This window comes from Carlito syrichta, unplaced genomic scaffold (assembly GCF_000164805.1).
Source record: "Carlito syrichta isolate Samal-C Ts95f unplaced genomic scaffold, Tarsius_syrichta-2.0.1 Scaffold309476, whole genome shotgun sequence".
Taxonomy (NCBI): Eukaryota; Metazoa; Chordata; class Mammalia; order Primates; family Tarsiidae; genus Carlito; species Carlito syrichta.
Window position 1 is genome coordinate 291,475 of NW_007253572.1, and position 20,455 is coordinate 311,929.

The window sequence follows — 20,455 nt, forward strand, 5'->3', positions numbered from 1 at the left end:
GAAGAAACCGCCCGGAAGGGCCCGGGCGGAAGGCGCCGGGGGACGCGGCCCGGCCCGGGTTCCCGTCCCTGCCCCCTCCGGCTCCCAACAGGTAGCTCCCACGCGGGCCGCGCGCCCTCGCTCTGCCGCCCTCGCTCTCGGATCGCTCGCTCCGTCCCGGTTACCTGGGCGGGCTCCAGGACGGTACCGCACGGGAGGGCTCCTTGTGCGCTGCGCCGCGGGAGTAAATGGCATTAAAGAAAAAGGGAGAGACACAAATAAAAAAATTAAAAGGAAGGGGAGTCGGTGCTAGGTCAACTGGCACAGCCCCGGGAGCGAGGGAGCAGAACCCCCCAGCGCCGCGGCCGGCGCAGCCCGTTAACTCAAGTCTGCGGGGGTGTCCCGCCCGGCCGCGGGGAGCGCTGCGCGGCAGAAGTTTGCTGCCGGGGTGCCGGGAGGTGCGCGCGGAGCGGGGTGACTAGGGGCTTCCCCCCTGAAACAAGTGAAGGCGATGGTTAGTGCTGTCAATCTTGGCAATCAGTGTGAGCGGCCATGTCGTAAGTATTCAAAGCATTTCCCGTCGTGCAACATCAGAAAGTGAGTGGCCAGGGCATTGATCTGAGCGAGGGAGAGGAGGCAGGGCTCCCCTCCCAGACAACACAGGCAAGATGAGACAAGAGGCGAGGGAGGCAGCGAGCCAGGCGGGGAGGCTGGGAGGGAGGGGCAGGGCCGGGGAAAGAAGAAGGGGGGGAGAGCGGGAGGCGAAGGCAAGCGAGAGCCGCAAAGACAGAGCAGGGCAGAGACCGGCGAGACCGGAGGCTGGAACTGGAGAAGGCGCCTGAACGGCAGAGAGAAGCGACTGCCGGGAGAGACCTGGAAGGGGACAAAGAAGAGGGAGAGTCGGGGTCGGAGGAGAGTTGGGGCAAGTACCAGGTGAGGGAGAGGCCGGCTGAGGAGAAAGGACCAAGAGAGCTCCTGGGGCTGGGGCTGCTAGGAGGAGGAGTCAGGAGAAAGGCCAACTGAAGCGGGGAAGGTAGGCAACGGAGGAGAAGAAAGGCGCACGCTGGAGAGAGCGAGGAAGTCGAGCGGTGGAGGGAATGTAGGAGTGGCGGCGTGTGCGTTGGAAAAGTTAGGTGACAGAAGGCACTAGCTGGATGCTAGGACATGGCAAGATACAGAACTGAACCACCAAAGTGAGTCATGGGAGAAACAGAGAAGAGGGCTGGGGTTGAAGCTAACCAGGAAGAAGAAAAGAGGGGTGTGTGATAAGAAGGGTGGAGAAAAGAAAGACACGAAGGAAGCAGAGATCATGAAAACGCCAGTCAGTAGGATCTCAGTAAATGGGGAGAGAAACATTTATTATTTTAATGGAGGAGGCACTGAAGAAAAAAAGAAAAGGCCATTGACATTAGAGATTCCTGACTTAGGGAGGTGGCAGTGTTCTGGAAGCCATATGGACTATGGTGTTTATTGGTTCAAGTTACAATAAAGAATAAGACATGTACAAACCACCAAAGGAAAACTGTTACACCTTTACAACAATAAATAAAATAGTTCCACCTTTATTGTATGGATAAGTCTTTGTTGTATGAGATAGAGTTGGTGGGATATGTACAGGAAAAGACTTGGAGAAACAATTTCAAGAGGGTGGCTTGGAAGTTGTAGAAGATGAAGAGTTTCAGTCACCCAGAGTAACACATAAAAATGCATGTCAAATGTACCAAATTATGTTAACAAAAGACTCCCCAGAAAACTTACTTAAATTAAAGATTCCCTTGGATTCATGTGTAAGATGGATTAAACATTTGGAAGGTACAGAATGGCCTAAAGAAGCAGAGACCTGAAACTTTATCTTAGGGCAAAAAAAAGCTGGAGGACTAAGACAGGCAGAAGTAATCGTGGTCTCAGGTAGTAGAGAAGCAGAGTATGAGACCCAGATGAGAAAACTAGCCCTGGCAGCAGCACAAGGCTAACTAGGAGCCATGTGCTCAAGGTGAAGTTGGCCTGCCTTAAGCCAGGCCCCAGGAAATAGACAGGATTCAACAAACTGAGATCCATGGAGAGTCAAAACTGTGTCAAAGTAAAAGCTGAGAGAGAGGTTCTGGGACAGCAGCATACTCTGCAGATATCTGTGAAGGAGAGATCCTTGCTGTGAGAAACTGATAGGAGATAGTCACTTTGAGATACCTCATCAAAGAGACTTTGTGAAAATATGTATGGTCCAGGAGAGAGGAGTCAGCAATTATGGTGGGAAAAATCAGAAAATTGCACAGCAATCTAAAGTGCCAACGTGAGATAGACCTCCCACAGACTAAGTGATCAAAAATAAAGGGGGAAAAGTCTCATCTTTGTTACATTAAGTTTGAAGAAAATGGAAAAAGTAAGCAAGCACGGAAGATGAAACAACTGAGATGTCAATCCTATATTACCTTTTTAAAGTACTCCATGCTTGCTTCCATATCAACTCCAGACAAGAGAAAGGAAAAGACAAATAAGAGTGGGGATGAGCACCTAGGATCATGGGACAGAAGGCACAGTCAGGTGCTTCTGGCCCAGTAGAAAATATAGTCTTTCAGGACTGGGATCTTGGGGACTATGAGTTAAACTGATTTGACGGTTGGTAGGAGAGTGGTCAACAAGAAAACTGTGTCCCCATCGCCCACAGTGACTTCCAGGCCTGAGAATTCTGCAGCCAGGCACCAGGACCCACCGGCAGATGAGGTGTACTCCCAGGCACCTTGCAGGCTAGCCCTTGAACAAGAGCTGCCAGAATCGCCCAGCGACCCCTTGACCTCCAAGGCCCAAGGGGCAAGCCCAGACTGCTATTTCTAGTACAGACAGGGGTCAAATCTCTTCCGTGTGTGCATGAATGTGGTCCAGCCCATTCCAGAGCCTCGCCCTCTTCAGCCATCTGCCCTGGAACTCAATCACAGGGGCCAAAAAACCTCTCCAGAGCCTAAAGAGTCATAATCGAATGGCCTGTCCTAAACGCCTGCAGAGAGGAAAGGGGGTAGGTTAGGTCCCAAAGCTGGAATCCTCAGGGAAGATTCACCGAGGGGTGAACCGTCAGGGACCGAAACGCTGGGGCGCAACTGGCTTCCTCCAATTTGCTGCGACAAGTTTGGCTTTCCAAATACCAGCGCGTCCGGCTCTTTAAATCACAGGCACTCGGGGCTCTGGGGGGCAAGACTGACCTCGCCGACCAGATGTAGGCCGCTGGCGGGAGGCAAGAAGAAAAAGAAGACGACATTATCAAGATCTCTGGTGTCCAAGGCCCTAGTACCCAGCCGCGACGGACCTTCCGAGAAGGAGCGGCTGGAGCCTTCTTTAGGTTTTATCTAATGAGCTGATTGATACCAATGTAGATTGATAAGGCGGAACCCCGATCGGGTCACAACATTGATCCCTAAAGGAAGGAAACTAAAGTTTGGGGTCTCAGTGCTGTACCTCAGGCTGCGCATGGGATGACACGTGGCCCTGGGGGCGGGGGGGGGCGAGCCAAGGGTTTCCTCTCGAGCCTCGGGCGCGGGCTGCACACGCAGTGGGCGAGACGGAGAGCGCGGCAGCGGCTGAAGTGCCTGCTGCCACCTGGTCGGGACCGGCCTGCGGGCTCGAAGAAGTCCCCGGAGGACCAGAGGGCACCCAGGCACCGCGGCCAGAGCCAGGCTCGTGCAGGCTCACTTCCCCTGCGGGTCGGAGCTTCGCGCGGCGCAAGAACCCCGGTCGCTGAGCTGGGGGGGACTAGGAAGGGAAGGAAGGGCGAGCGGGTGGGGCAGACTTACCTGCTCGCAGCGGTCGCTGCCTCGGCGCTGTCCGAAAGTCCCTGCGCACCGCAGCCACCATAGGCAACTTGGCTTTGCTAACTTTGGCCTCGCACCTCCAGAGAAGAGGCGCGAACTCGCAAAAGGAAAGGCGCGCACGGTTCCTGGAGAGAGGTCCCCCTGAACTTGGGAAGGGCAACGCAGTTAATTCTGCTTGAAACGTTCATATTTAAAACACCCACGCAAAAAAATCATAACGGCTATTAAAACCTCGAATTCCCGCTTTGAAAGACTCCTTACACCAGCCGGGCGGAGATTCAGACCTACAGGACTTCATCTAAAGGTTGCAAACTTCTTTCAGGAAGGGCTTCATAGCTACTGTATAAATAGGACAAGCATATATGTCTATCGCTCCCAAACACCGATAAGAACTTTTACTGAAACGAAGAATAAGTTAAAAAGTGTAAAAGCCAAAGGGGAAGAAGTTGGAAACTTTAATTACCGCACGGAGAAAAGTTTTAGCAGTGGGTTTCCTTAAATGGGGATAACAAACATACCAACGCTCCAGCTGCCCAGCGCACTTCATTTAAGCTTGGAGTAACCAAATAACCTGAACTCCCAAATAACAGCGCCCTTGGGACTCTGCCTCAAAGAGGTCGGAACTGTGTTTCAAGCAACAAAAGGAAAAAGCAAACTGAATACTGCTCTGCGTTCTCTGAGACGTCATTTTGTACAAGGACGAGGCATTGTCCCTCGGTTTTAAATGGATGGAGAATAACATTAAATTTCTTCTGGATCTGCACATCATCCTGTTAGGAAGATCACAGCAGTAGCGACAGTAGCGGCAGAGCACCGCCACAAAGGAGGTGGGGGAAAGTGGTAGAAATGCATGAACTTTTTTTCAAAGAAAAATAAAGATAGATCAAAATTAAGTTTTACAGACATGCCCTTCCTAGCTTAGGAAAGTTAATTTTTAAATGTGCTTCTGCTGTCTAAGGTGCAAAGCCGAGGCTGGGGGAGTGCGTGGCTGGAATCCGCATGCTGATAAGAGAAGCTGCTGTACTTACAGTGACAGAGGGCAGGCTGCGGGAGGAACGCTGTTTGTGTTAGCCTGCGAGTTACCCGGGGCTGCAGTGAGAGCAGAAAGGAGGAGTGGGAGTGCCAGTCTGCGTACACCTTCACCGCGTCTCATTACATCTGCCAGCCTCTCTCTCCCTCTCTCTTTCATTTCCACATTCCCTTTGTTCCTGAAAAAAAAATCTACACGTCACATCAGAGTCCCCAGATGCAGTCTACACCAAAGAAAAAAAATGAATAATTCAATCAAACTGTGCATAGTCTCTAAGGCAATAAATCTATTGCACTTAAAGAAACGAAGGGTAATTACCACCATGGAATTAGAATAAGGCCAAAGACCAGAGATGTCGCTGAGTCTCTGGATAAACTCCCCGGTAAATAAAGTTTCATTTATTTAATCCTTTTGACACCTCAAATGAAAAGTCAGAGAAAGATTTTTAACTTATTTTAGGAGGCTATTCACTTCTTTTTAAGCACATGGGGGTGGGGCGGAGGAAAAGGGGAGAGAAAGCCTGGAGTGTACTACTACCTTGCTCAAAACGCTCCCAAAGGCAGCAGCAGAGCGCGGGCACAGACAGAGCTGAGACAATGCGTGTCCGTGGAGCCTGTCCAGGGCCCACTGCCCCCACTCCGCCCTCCTCCATCCCTGCTCATCAGACGCCGATCCCTTCCACTCTCGCCCGCCACTGCAGCTCCGTACGAAGGAGCTGGAATTTGGGGACCTTACCTGCGGCACCAAGACCTAACAGAAATCGCGCTTCCCTGCCACCAACACCCCGTGCCATCCCCACGCACCCTTCCAAAGTCCCGTGGCCATCTACGTCTTCCATCTGCCTAACAGAAACCGTAAACGGGATTTCCCCCCACGATTGAATGGAAGCTCTGTACTGTACCGACTTCTGGATTTGCCCTGGGTTGAGTTTAGGGAATGTCTGGAAAGAAAAAGGGGAGGATAGAAGGAGGGGGGGCAGCTCGAGCCCTTGTCCAAGTTAGTCAGAAGGCGATGTTAGGCAGGAAAGCGCCTACGGGAAAAACAGCTGGGATGCAGACTGGCTGTGGAAATCTCAGTTCTAGGAACCGTGTCCTTTCGTCCCGGAGGTAAGATTGTGTGACTGCCGCACTTTATTCTTTCGCTGTCTTTCTTCCCCGCCCCCAGCTACCCCTGCCACTCGGGTCAGCTGGTATGCACCCTAGAAAAGGGCACGAGCACGGCGAAGGGCTTTATTTTACAGGTCTCTCCACTCATAAATTGTGGGTGTCACTGAAATGAGATTAGCAGTTCTACCGCGGGCGGCAGCGACCGGTCAGACCCTCTGTCCTTCTGCTAGTCGCGCACTGGTCGAGGCATCTCGCGCGACAGAGCGGTTCCGAAGCCCAAGCCCACTGGGGCGCTCGGCCTGCGGGCTCAGGTGATGCGGGGAAGGCTCGCGGCGTCCCAAACGGGTTCGGCCGAAGATTTCCACCCCATCACTGCTCCCTGCCGCCTCCACGCGCGCGCGCGGACACACACACTCGCGCGCGCGCATGTTCTGAAATTCTGGCTGAACTCCTCGTCTAAACAGAAGTCCCTTTAACAGTCAATTCAGCCCGCTCGAGAGCAGCGGGAAAACTAGGCTGTTACGTGGATGGACAGAGCGGGTGCCAACGGTCCGGCTTGGCCGAGCTTTGTTTACGTGCCTAAGTCGCCACCTTGAGGTCGAGCGGAAGACTGCGCCCGGCTCGCGGCTGCGGAGACGAGCCCGGCTGACACCGGCCCCAGCAGCCTTGGCGACCTCCCGGGACCGCTTGAAAGAGAAGCGAAGGGAGGGCGCCCAGCGGGTGGGAGGGCCGAGCAACGCACTGTCTGCCCTCCGGGCCTCGAGCTGGGAGGAGTGAGGACTACAGCTGCCAACTAGCTGAAACCGATAGCCAGGAACAGCGAAGGCGCATTCTCCCAGCAGGGCAGAAAGCTCCTGGCCCAAGAGTCTGCAGCTCCAAGGCAAGGGGTTGCGGCTCCGAAACTTCGAGCACTTACTCCCAGGCAGTGGCGAAGGGTGTGGGCAGCTTCGAAGATGCATAGCATCTACTCCGGTCCTGGTCGAAGACTGAGCTCCCTTTGGCAGTGACCTCGGCTCAGCGCAGTCTGCAGTCCGCGGGGCTCATCCCGCTTGCTCTCCACCTTCGGGACAGGAGACAAAGGGGCCCAGGGACGCGGCCAGGCCCAAGGTCACAAATAGGAGTCTCCGGGACGAGAACTTCTTGCAAGAGAGGGACGCCCGGCGGCCCGGCCGCCTGCTGCGAGGGCTAAAAGCTTCTCAGCTGTATAGTCGCCCATATCTCAGGAAATCAGTCCGAGTGTCAATGGATTCGGTAAAATAATAATGATTGCTATTAATTATATCAACAATTTTCTATGTTCCTACCCCTCTGTTGAAGCCCTTTGCGCGCACCATTCTTGCACTGAGGATACCAGGCTTAAAAACCCCCTTAGCTAAATCCTGAAATAACTTATTGCTGTTGTTCTTTGTTATTCTGGACACTGCCTCCAAGGTTTGGGGGCATCTGCAAGGCCACACCGAAGGTCTCCTTGGTGAGCTGTGCCCTAGGGTGCCTCAGTCATTTCTCTGCTACTTGGGTGCATAGACACTATTTAAATACGCTTTATAAATGAGAAAGAAAAATTGTATTTATTTTAAGAAAAAGGACACTCGGGAACGATTGTGTTTTATATGAGCGCATAAATCAGCCCTGAATGACTTCAACAGTGGCTGTTCAGTATTTTGCTTAGCAATAAATAAATAAACTAAAATTTAAAAATATAACCACAGCAACCAGGTGCTAATGGACAACAGGAGATGTCTTTTCAAAGAAGAGAAGCAACAGGCCCCCAATCCAGACCCCATCCCGTTTCTTGCCACAGTCTAGCAAATTAACATTGGATTGCTCCTCCACTCATGTGGAAAGCTGAGTGTTATTGAATACAGTACTGAATTTTCCCAGGGAATCCCAATTATAGAAACACCTGTGCTAAGTAATGCTATTCTAATCCACTATGAAAACCTTAAGTATGTAATAGCCCTCAAATCATCTCATTTCTTAGTCGCAGTGGGGTGGGCCAACCTCATAGAAGAACATTAGACTTGTACAATGTCCCCAGAGCCTTAACTAAGAGGGGCCTTAGTCTTGCCATACATAATCCTGGCAGTTCATTTTATCTTAAGTGAAAGGAATATCCACATGAAGCTTAACATAACTGGCAGAAAGTAAGCTTGGGTAGAAACATTATTTAAAGAGAAATCCAATGACTACAAAACTAGAACACACATCACATGTGCAGTCAGGAACCAAGTCCATAGTTTTAAAAAAAATTCTAACATAGGAAAAGTTGTCACTCTTCAGTCTGTATACTCCACTTTACTACAAATAGAATATTAATGGCAAAATATAATGAAATGAAACCACCATAAATAATGTGATAGAAACTAGAAAACTGTAAACCTCAACCAATTTCCAAAAAAACCTACATGTCAGCTATATTTTTTAAGTCCTAGACCTAGTATTTTTGAAATGCTATCTGAAAAAATATATATTTGTTAAGGTTATGGTTGTTTCATTGCTTAAGGCAGCCAAAATTAACACCACTGAAACATCCAGATGAAAAGTGAAATTTGTATTAGTCAACCAAATGTTTCTCTTACAATGAAACATAGAATTTTGGAATTTTTTGCCTAACTAAAGTAATATAGATCGTTACACAGGAAAGTATGAATACCACAAAAAACAGAAAGGAAAAATATAAGGATAATTCAACCACAGAAATAAACTTTAGTCTCTAAAAATCAAAATACCCCTGATGATAGCAACCTACTTTTCACCAAGTAATATTGTTAAAGCATTCACAATCCTTCATATGTGCCTTTCTCTGTTTAAAGACATACTTACCTCTTTCCATATCTGAGGTTGGCCATTCCCTAAGATGATCAGCATTTCATCCACTATACATTTTAACCAAACAAGAAGTATCTGATAAATCAGTATAGACCCATTCCAATATCTAATAAAAGACAAGCAAGGTACACAAAAATACTACTGTAAAACTTCTCACTGAAAAATATAAAAGAATAAAACAATAATTTACTACTAATGCTACTAGTCTTTAAAAGTTTGATAATTTACCTCAGCAATTTTATCTTATATATCATCTGTTAACATTGTATTTTAAAAACTAAATTTGACTAAATTCTCTAATTTTAAAAATTGTTAGTTAAAATCTTTCTTCCAAATCCCAGACTGCTACTTTCTACATTTCTAAATACAGGATTTCTGTTGTGTGTGTTTTATAAATGTCACAATTATACTGAAGACTTTTTTTCTTGTTTTCCACATTTTTATTCACACTTAAATATTCACTGAGTGCCTAGTGTGTGCAAAGCAAATAATTAATGATATGTTAACCAAAAAATTATCTTTTGTACTTTAATGATTTCATAAACGTTAACTAAAAGGCTATTACAAACATACTGAAAATTAATTCATATTAAATATGCCAGCAAAAGCATTTTTTTCAATATGTGATAATTCTATGATGATACTTCATTTCATTTGGCATCTACTATTTAAATTACCACAGTTATTTTTATTAACTAACAAATAGTATATATTTCTAGACATAGGTTTTCTGACATCAAATGATGTATCTAAAAAAAAAAAAAACCCTGTACTTACAAGCAGGATCTATAATTATAAACTATTTTCAAATAATATATTTTACTTTTAAATCAGTTCTAAAAGAAACTTCAAGCTGTATTTCAAATCAAGTGGTTAATATAATTCCAATGCAAAAATTATCCTATAACTTGTTGATTTATATCTTTAACATGTATCATAATGGTACATATGAGATAGAAATCTTATCTTCCTAAAGTCAAACAAACAAACGAAAGCAAAAAAAAAAAAAAATACATCGATGTTCTCAAGTATCTGGATGTTTGCTATTATTTCAATAACTCAATAAGTTTTATTGAATTTTTAAGTTTATATCAAGATGTTTTGCAGTCGGTTTGAATATATTATCTTTAAAATGGGGGAGAGAAGACAGCAATATTGAGAAGCTGCAACAATGATCATCTTCATGTTCATTCATGTCTGTTTAAGACAATACTAAATGAGAACTTTGTTTATTCTCACTGAAAGTTCTAGAACAGTAGGCTTCCACAGAAAACATTAAACTCTGGTACTCAATACAAAAACTTCTTTTTAATTGTATACAATACATTATCAACCTACTTTTCAAAGTTGATGAAGTTTAGTACTAAACTGAATATTAAGCAAATAACTGTTAACTATGTTCACCAGAATTAGCATATTTCAGATTATACTTTATAAATTTTTAAAAGCATCAGCATCATGATATGGTTGTCATAGAAACTGCAACAATATGTCATTTCAATTAATTTTATATGCAGTGATAAGGCCTAGTTCTACACCACTTCTATACAAGTTTGAAAAGCAAAAACTGAAAAGCAGATATAAATAGTGCATAGTGAGTTTCCAATTTCTACCAGTTCAGAAACTAATAAAGTTTCTTTTATGCCTTTTATGCATTCCAATTGCACGAAAACATAGCTATTTAATAAAGGTTATAAAATATCTTTAAGAGAGCACATTCTGCAAAAAAAAAAAAGTTTTTACTAACAATCAACTACTTCTCTTAGTATTCCATACTCCTATTACTTGGGTCTATTTATAGGTAAGAAAAATTATTGGTTATTACATATTACTTAATTATTAAATTATGGATGCTCTTTCTGTTCTCAAGAGATAGGTGCATCTGCTTTTACATTATAAATTCAGAACAACTAGAGGAGAATTTTAATATTTTTAAAGTAATTATTGCAATAGATTCTTTTCATTTAGAAGGAAATCACACTACATTATTGCAAAAGTCTCCCTAGTATATCACTGACAGACATATTCCATTGACATTAATGGCTCGATTATTGGAACAGAAAAAGCCTGTGAAAATGAAGCACATATTTCCTTAAAAATAATTATGATTGAGGACTTGGAGCTCCAGATTAATTTGTTCTTTGGCTACCAAATACCTTTTCTCTATATTTTCTATTATTGCACATTTTAATATGGAACATGCCCAAGAAAACTCTGCAAAAGATTTGAAAAGGCACTAAATATATAATCTTAGTATTATATTTAAGTATATATTTATCATACATATTTTTTACATATATAGCCTTTGTTACTAATAATTTCAACTAATTACTAAAAAGCAATATCCTCAAAATATCTATATAAATATTATAATCCTAAAAGTAATTTTTAGAAAGTGAATAAAGGACAGTATGTGTGTATTTAAAACCAGAAAGTCTAAAGGAACAATCTGAAGAAGAAAAGCTACACATATACAACTTATTCTTCTTGATAGAATTAGGAGGATTCCAAAGAAGCATTTAAATTCCCAGTTTTCCTGACAATTAACAATGAAAAACAGATGTTTACAAAGCTGTTTCATATGCTGTCTTAAAAGATGATAAAAGATGGTTTGTGGGTAGTAAGAAGGAAGAGCCAGATAACTGCTTGCGGGGTGTATATTTAAAAAGCATTTTCATTGGCTCAGTTATTGTTAATAGTGAAAGAAAACACTTTGTGCTGCACATACTGTATGACTGTGACTATAGAAAACTGCCATCATAAAGTCCTCAAAAACTCTTAAGATGTAATTTACAAAGATAATAATAACACAGAATTATTTCACTTCTCTGAATGCTACACATTTGCATACCAGGACTGTGTACAATATACTCATAATGCACATTCATAATAACAAGGACTTCTTAACACTATAACTACAGCATAAGATCTGTGCACTAGACAATCTGTCTTACCAAGTTTTACTTACTGGTGTGAAAGTGTTAGTCTCAGTAAGCCAGGTGGTAGCTGTCTACAAAATTGAAGACCACATTAACTATTACATCACCAATGTGAGAAAATATAATGATAAAACTGAAAATCATGTGACCTTCCAAGACAATAATAGTGCCAGCTATCTAAGATTATATTAATGTCAAATGAATATTTTTAAAGTTGGATGTGATAATCATGAGTGAACATTACAAACAGAAAACCAAAAACTATAAATCACTGATGTTTAATGGTTACTTGCTTTTGTTTTTTGGTATTATTAATTCTTGAACAATGCACTATGCTGGACACTTTTTATAATGTTTACATGTCAAAATATTCACTTGGGTATTTCTATTGACTCAAAATAAATCTTATTAATGAATCTTCTTCACAAAGCATTTATCTCCTGTCTACTGCCCAGTAACTGTGTATTTGGTATCCACTGTAGATATTAAATAAATTCTAATTTTAGTTATTATCCAGTGTCTCTTATTTTTATTCAGCATAGAATAAATATAGCTCAATAAATAACCAAAAAAAATGTGTTTCTGCTGCCTGTATGAGTTATTTTCTAAGTTTACTTTTGATACTTTTTATATTAATCAAAAAGTAAAAAATATTTTTGAAACAGAGAGGAGAACAATAAGCAAGTGGTACAATATGTAACAGGCCCTGGATACGCACAAACTCAGCAAAACTAAGAAAAGTTTCTGAATATACTTAAAACATTTATACTTTTCAAATTAAAATTTGGTTTAATATGAAAAAATGCAACAGAAAATAATTACTTGTCCTTAAATTTTATTAAATATTCACTAACCCTTAGGCAGTTATTTATGTGAACATTATTATTGAAATTGAATGTATTTCACTGTGAAGTTTCAATTATCTCCCAAATTATAACAAAGTATGAAATATATTCATGTATTTGACTTCATTCAATTAAAAAGTTTTTAAGATGTAAATTGATTATTTACATGAGCATAACAATTTATATTGAGATCATTATTACTTAAACATAAGGAACAAAGAAACTACAGCAGCATTTTGGTTCTTAGTATTATTATGTTAGCTATAAGACCGTTACAATTGCCAATAGACTTCTTTTACCCTACCCTTACAACTCAGGTGTAATATACAACAGTGAGAAATTTGTAAAATTACTTTGGTTTTCAAAATCAATACAAATGCAAAATCTCTTACATATTCTAAATTGTATGGGATTCCAATGTTTCTGTTTCCATCCTCTTTTTAAAATATTTTTAAGATAACAATTTATTCATTAATGTTTAAGAAATTTTTTTAAAAACTTTTTAAAGATTTAATTTTATCACTGGTATTTTCATATGAGCATACGTTATCTGTAAGTAATGATGAGGAAAATTGCAAGTACTTCCTAGGTCACAGCAAGTGAAACATTATAACCAGCATGGGAAAACTCTTTTTTACAAAGTCTCCCTATGTTGCTCAAACTCCTGGACTCATCCTCTTGAGTAGGTAGAACAGGCCCATGCCACCATGACCAGATTGAAAAACTCTTTAAGTATGAGATATGCTCAAGGTGTTCATCAAAATCAAGTAGTCAAACTTAGTATCAATAAAACTATATACTATATGTATGTGAGATAAGTGATCAGATATAATTGTTTTACTTTTACTTTTTAGTCTTTTGATCCAGAATTTCAGCAATTTTGTAACTTTTCCAAATACAGCAATAAAAATATAAAGTACCCACCCATCTTTCCTGGAGTAGGCCATAAAGATCTGGTCTGGTAGAATATGTACAGAGCCTGCTCTTTTTATTTTTAATTCATTAATCTTTTTTGCCATAATTTTGAACCACTTCAGTTACCAACTATACAGTTTGATGGGCTTTTTATTTTTAATGTATCTTCTACTGTTTCACAAATTTCATCTGTACAGTTATTAAAACTAATACTTCCCTTTTACCATTCAACAAATCTGAAATGTAACCTTTCTCATTCTGCTTTCATCTATGTGCCTGCATTTGGAAGAACATGAAGATCTAATTTTTTTTCCTACCAAGATGAACAATATTTGTAAACTTGCATAAGAGGTGTCCTGTAATTAGCAAACCTGGCTTTGGTCTGTTTGTAACTAGTATCTCACAAGCAAAGTTATGCATAAAACAGTTAATATTTTACTATTCTACAGTTACACAAGAAGTGCTTATGTACTACTTACAGTTATGTTGTAATGCCCTTAAGGTAAATTAAAAATCCTAAAATGATGGAACTAAAAGCAATTTATCTAAGCTACATACAAATGAATAAGGTATGGGTGCTAAGATCTAAGAAGAGCAAGAAAAAGAATCACTCCATGAGCGTACAGTTTATAATCATTACAAGCCATTCCAACAGATGCATTAAAAAATGCATTAGGTACCTTGAATGGCATGGTCATTCAAATATCACAAGAGGCAAATACAACCTACAACACTACCCTAAACAAGAGACCAGCATATAATTTAATGTCAGCTTTTAAAATAGTTTATAGAAAGCATTCAACTACAGATATTTTTTAAGGTTGCCAAGTTTGTTGTGCCCTATATATAACACATCTATTAAAAAGTCTGCATTCTACCTCCTAATCACATTTACTATTGAGAAATAAAAGCATCTCCTTATAGCAGACATCTTAAAAATGCCTATACATAAAGATTTCTATTCAATTCAATCAGAAAACAAAGCAGAAATTTTAGATTTTTGTTTTTTTTTTTTTTAGTTGGAGTCTCACTCTGTCGCCCAAATGGGAGTGCAGTGGCAGCCCCGACCTGCTGGGCCCCGGCGATCCTTCCACCTCAACCTTCCTAGTAGCCGGAATTACAGGCACACGCTACCATGCCCGGCTGATTTTCTGATTTATTGTAGAGATGAGGTCTCGCCAAGTTGCCCAGGCGGGTCTCGAACCCGCGGGTTTAGGCAATCCACTCACCTCAGCCTCCCAAAGCGTGGGATTACAGGCTGAGCCACCGAGCCCGGCTTAATTTTTAGATTTTTTTTAACCTTACATTAAATTATCTAATTTGACTTGTTTTTTGTCCAGAACCTGATTTATCTTAGATCCTAGGAATACACATATTTTCAATTAATTTATGAAAATCAGTGAAAGGAGTGTTGCTAGGTTATCTTGCAAATACTTTACTTTTTATTTTTAATTGATTTTATTTTTTTTAAAGTAAAGCTTGCAAAAGGTAAAACTTTAATTTTACTATAAAGCTGCTATGGCTACCACACCCTTCCCCACCCACACAGTCTTTTAAGTGTTTCTTTTGGTATTTAGCTTCACATTTATAAATAATGCGCTTATAGGTACATTTTAAGTTTTTCTACATATACTTATCTTTTTATTTAACAGTTTTAGTCATTGCCTATTGTCTTCTTGTTTTGGCTGGGGAGTATTTAATTCTTACATATTATCTACCCATCTCCACAATATCATTATGTAATGACTTTTGACTAAATGAAGTCAATGTTTACATTATCACACTAAATAAATTTGTTCATAGTAGAGTCAAGAAGTATACTATAAATACATGTCATTTCTTCTACAACTTTTTTGTTATTTCTTATTTGAAAACCTTATTTATATAATTTACTTCTCATATATCTATCATCACTTTTTCTATATGTTTTTGTCTATCAGTATTCACCAAATTGTCAAATGTACCAGGTAATCTACTGCGATGATCAGTCATAGCTATAATAATCAACTGTGATTGTTAAAATTGTGTCAGCTTGACTAGGTCATAGTGCCCAGATAGTTGGCCCAACATTTATTCAAGGTATTAGATAAGACTAACATTTAAATTGGTGAACTTCTGAGCAAAGCAGATTGCCCTGCTTAATGCAGGTGGGCCTCATCCATCAACTGAAGAAATAAATAGAACAAAAAAACTAAGCATCTCCCAAGGAAGAATTCTTAGCCAGGCTCAGTGGTTCAACCTGTAATCCCAGCACTTTAGGAGGCCGAGGCAAGTGGATTGCCTGAGTCCAAGGGTTCAAGACCAGCCCAGGCAACTTGGCGAGATCTCATCTCTACGATAAATCAAAAATTAGCTAGGCATGGTAATACACGCCCATAGTTCCAACTACTTGGAAGGCTGAGGCAGAAGGATTGCCACAGCCCAGCAGGTCGATGCTGGAGTGGCCATGAGTATGCCACTGCACTCTAGTCTGGGTGATGGAGTGAGACTCCACCTCAAAAAAAAAAAACACAACATAACACAGTAATATAAGCAATAGAATTTGACCAAGAAAAGTCACATTGACCAATGGAACAGAATACAGAGTGCAGAGCCAGGGCTGTATATGTGGGACCTTAACATAGGATCAAAGACACATCACAAGTCATTGGAGAATGGGTCATTTAATAGATCGTTTTAGGGAGAAATGGTTACTATATAAAAATAAAACTGGATCCTTGCCTAGCACATATATGAGTACAAATGTGAACTCTGGAGGGACTAAGTTCCTAAATATGAAAAGTAAAACCAGGCCAGGCTCGGTGGCTGATCCGGTGGGTTCAAGAGCAGCCAAGGCAACTTGGCACTACCTATCTCTACAATAAATCAAAAATTAGTCAGGCGAGATAGTGTGCACCTGTAGTTCTGGCTACTTGGAAGGCTGAGGTGGAAGGATCGCCGGAGCCCAGCAGGTTGACGCTGGGGTGGCCGGGAGCACCTATCCCTGTATTTATTGTCTAATGATTGTTAGGTTCTTGCCACTCTAGGCCTCACAGCCATATTCAAAAGTAGAAATCTTGGAGGTACAATGGCAAAAAACCTCTTTTTCAGAAAGCCCTGTCGTTTTATCAGAGAAAAAAATTTTTTCAAAGGAATTCAGAAAGTAGAATAAAATTAAAGAGATGGAAAGCAAAGAAAAGGTAAACATTTTAGAGTATCATTTTAGAAGTTCCAACATCTGACTGATAGGCATTCCAGGCAAGGAAACTAGAAAGTGGAGTAGCGAAGAAGAAATAATACAAAGCTAGTGTCCAGAATGGAAGGGCATGCACTTTCAGACTGAAAGAGCATCTAGGTGCCCAGGACATGGGATAGAGAAGGTGATTCGAAAATCCAAAAACAGTTATGACTGTGCCTGGCACATAGCATGCACCTCATAAATATGTGCTAAATAAATAACTGTTCAATGAAAAATGAGAGTGATAGGGCTCACGCTTTATGTCATCACTATATTGCTACAGCAGCCCTGAACTTCTAAACTCCAGAATTCTTACTTGAAATAAGTAACTGTTCTCATTGTTTATGATACTGTAGTCAAAAACATTCCTTACTATTATGGACCTACAATAAATATTCCATTAGTGGTAGATAATATTCTAGGTGTCATTTTCTGTGTCTGCTATTCATCTCATATTACATGTCTAATAATCAAAATTCTAATAATACTTGCAGCTCTGTTCTCTGAGTTCATTCTAAAATTATGAAACCTGGTTACTATTTATAGAAAAGGATTGATCTGTGCTTTCACAAAATGTCACAATGGGAGGATTTGGTATTGTTTTTCATACAATATATTTATTCTTAATCACACTTGGTTTTTTGTTTGTCTATTTGTTTTACAAGTAAGTCAGTTTAATGGTCATGTTTAGCTTATTACCTTCTGATCCTTATATTGTTTTCCTTTTCATATTTTTAAAATAATTTTTAAAAACAATAAGCATGATATTAGTAACCAGGCCTGACCCTATTTAGCTTCCCAGTTCCTGCCAAATCCTGCACATTCAGGCAGCTGTGGGACTGGACAATAATTTTTAAAAACAATAAGCAGGATAATATTCACTGTGACTACTGGGATAATATCAAGGTCATTAGGAAAAAGTTTTTTTTTTAAAAATTTCCCATTCCCATGTCCTTCAGATAAGCAAATTAATAGCCTTAATGTAGTTTTCATATCTTTCTTTATGTTTATTCAAATTTATATACATATATTCAATATATACATATGTTATATGTAATTCATTAGAAAAATTAAATAATGCTGTTTACAATGTGCTTTCACAACAATGCATAGGCATCCCTTCAGATTTAGATCAAGTGCATTCTGTTAGTAGCTGCATATATTATAGTTGGATATACTATAATTATCTGTAATGGATCAAATAAGATACTTTATTTCCTTCTAATCTAAGAATCAGAGTGAATATTCCAAGTTCACAGATATATCTGGATCCTAAGCTGATGAATCTTCTTCCATTCTCAACACATATCTCTCAAGGTCATTTTGGTCATCATCATTCCAGCAAACAAGGAAAGGTAAAGACTGAATGATCATGTGTGCAGGGTTTACAGGATAAGTCTAGAAGCAAGAATATAATTTCCCATCACATTCTTTTGATATGAATCTGGTCATATGGCCACACCTAGCAATAGAGTGGGCTGAAAATTTCAGTCATTGATGAAGCAACCTTGTTATAATCCTATTGCAATAAAAAGGGAGATTTTTTTAAGCAGTACCTGCCACATGTATTTTCATTGATATTCATATGTGTAATTCCTATTTAAAATTTCTTCTTTGTCTCATGAATTATTGAGAAGTTCATTTCATTTTCTTGTTTTAGGTTTTTTAAGAAAAATGTATTTATTATTGATTGTAAGTTAATTACACTATGTTAATTCTACTCTGTATAACAAATGATTCTCTGAAATTCGTATAATAGTATGCCACCAATTGTCACAAAAATTCCATAGGTACCTGAAAGAATATATATTCTCTGTTAAGTATAAGAGTCTATAATATCCAGATATCAAACTTGCTAATTGCATTATTCAAATCTTTGGCCCACTTACTAAATTTTATTTGCTCGGTCTATCAGCCCACGATATGTTTGTTCACATTCCACTGGCAAAATTATGTCTCATAGTCTAGGATAAAGTCAATAGGGCAGAGAAGTGCTTGAGCTGAATGGATTTACTAGAGGCCATTTTAATCCAATCAAAGGTCTTAACAAAGTGTGTGATGGATATACCACTTTATGTCCTTACCCTAAGTCAATACCTTTTTTTTTTTTTTTTGAGTTGAAGTTTCACTCTGTCGCCCAGACTGGAGTACAGTGGCATGCTCCCAGCCACCGCAACCTCGCCCTACTGGGCTCTGGTGATCCCTCCGCCTCAGCCTTTCAAGTAGCTGGAACTACAGGCCCGCATTACCATACCCGGCTAATTTTTTTATTTACCGTAGAGATGAGGTCTCACCAAGTTGCCCAGGCGGGTCTCGAACCCATGGACTCAGGCAATCCACTCGCCTCGGCCTCCCAAAGCACTGGGATACAGGCTGAGCCACCGAGCCTGGCCAAGTTCAATATCTTAATTTGGGGCTCATACAACCTCATGTTTCAAAATTTTTCTCAATTTGTTTTTAATCAGTTGAATTTGAGAAATACTTTCATTTGTCAACCTTAAAATCACAGACTTCCTGGATTCTGTTTTTCTTTTTGCCTCTGCTTCCAAATAAGCCAATTATTGTTCTGTATTTTGTCAAATGCAGCTAATAACAACCAATTCAAGCTGGCAGCATACTGTCTCAAAATCTCTGCACAAATCACAAGTTCTCTTGGTACATTTTCTCCCTTCCAAATTATCACACATAAAGATTCACAGGTAACAGTTTACCTAATGTTCAACCACTATAAAACAAGTCCATGTTTGCAGTTTCCAGGAATAGCTTCTCACCATCTGCATCTTGCTCTCAAAGGCAATGCCACATATTTTAGGCTTCTATTACAGGAACATCCAACTTCTAGATACCAGTGTAGGTAACAGTGTTATGGCCTGAATCACTGTCCCCCCCCCAAAAAAAAGATATGTTGAAGGCTAACTATCAGTACCTCAGAATACAACCTTATTTGGAAATAGGGTCATTGCAGATGTAATTAGTTAAGCTGATGTTTTCCTGGAGCAGGATGGATCCCCAGTCCAACAGGACTAGCATCCACATAAACAGACAGCCATGTAAAGTCATAGACACACAGAGAGAATGTCATATGGCCACAAAAGCAGAGACTGGAGTCATGCAGCTACAAGCCAAGAAACACCAAAAATTTCTAGCAAACTAGTAGATGCCAGAAAGAAGCAAGGCAAGATTCCCCCGCAGGCTTCACAAGATGGCCCTGCTAACATCTTGATTTCAGACTTGTGGCCACACTGTTTTGCTGAATAAAATTCTGCTGTTTTAAGTCATCCAGTTTGTGGTACAATACAATTAGTAAACATGCATTGGAATAAAACTAATTTTTTAAAATCCCAAACTCAATAGCTTATTAAAAAAGCAAATTTTATTTCTTGCTCACAGATCTGTGTACTGGCTGTGACTCTGCTGGGCTCTGCTGGATTTGGCTGGGTTCAGCTTCAGAATTGAGGTCACATTCAGATCTTCTCCAAGTGTTTTCTCTTTTTGAATTCCAGGCTGAATGAGCAGTTTTACCTGGGAAAAGTTATTTTCATGACAGAGAGCAAAAGCGGAAAAAGTCAAGATAAATAACATGAAGATATTTAAAGCCTCTGCTCCGATGTAAGCATAGGATACATCTCCTTATAGTTTAATGGCAAAGCAAGACACATAGACTTTGGCAAAGCTCAAAGTCAATGGGGGATGGGAACCACTGACCTACAAGTAAGTATGGGAAGGTGAGAAGGAAATAAATAACAACTGATACGGCACATTATGTTGTGCTTATTCTATTTCTATTCTTTGTGA

General features: G+C 40.5%; 1 long non-coding RNA gene across 1 annotated transcript in view; it reads right to left on the bottom strand.

Moving 5' to 3' along the window:
- LOC110596482 overlaps nt 1–20,455 on the bottom strand; it is a 385,377-nt gene that overhangs the window by 272,385 nt on the left and 92,537 nt on the right. Inside the window, exon 4 of the long non-coding RNA XR_002482494.1 lies at nt 4,808–4,987. This is a non-coding gene — a long non-coding RNA (uncharacterized LOC110596482). The remainder of the gene's footprint in view (nt 1–4,807; nt 4,988–20,455) is intronic.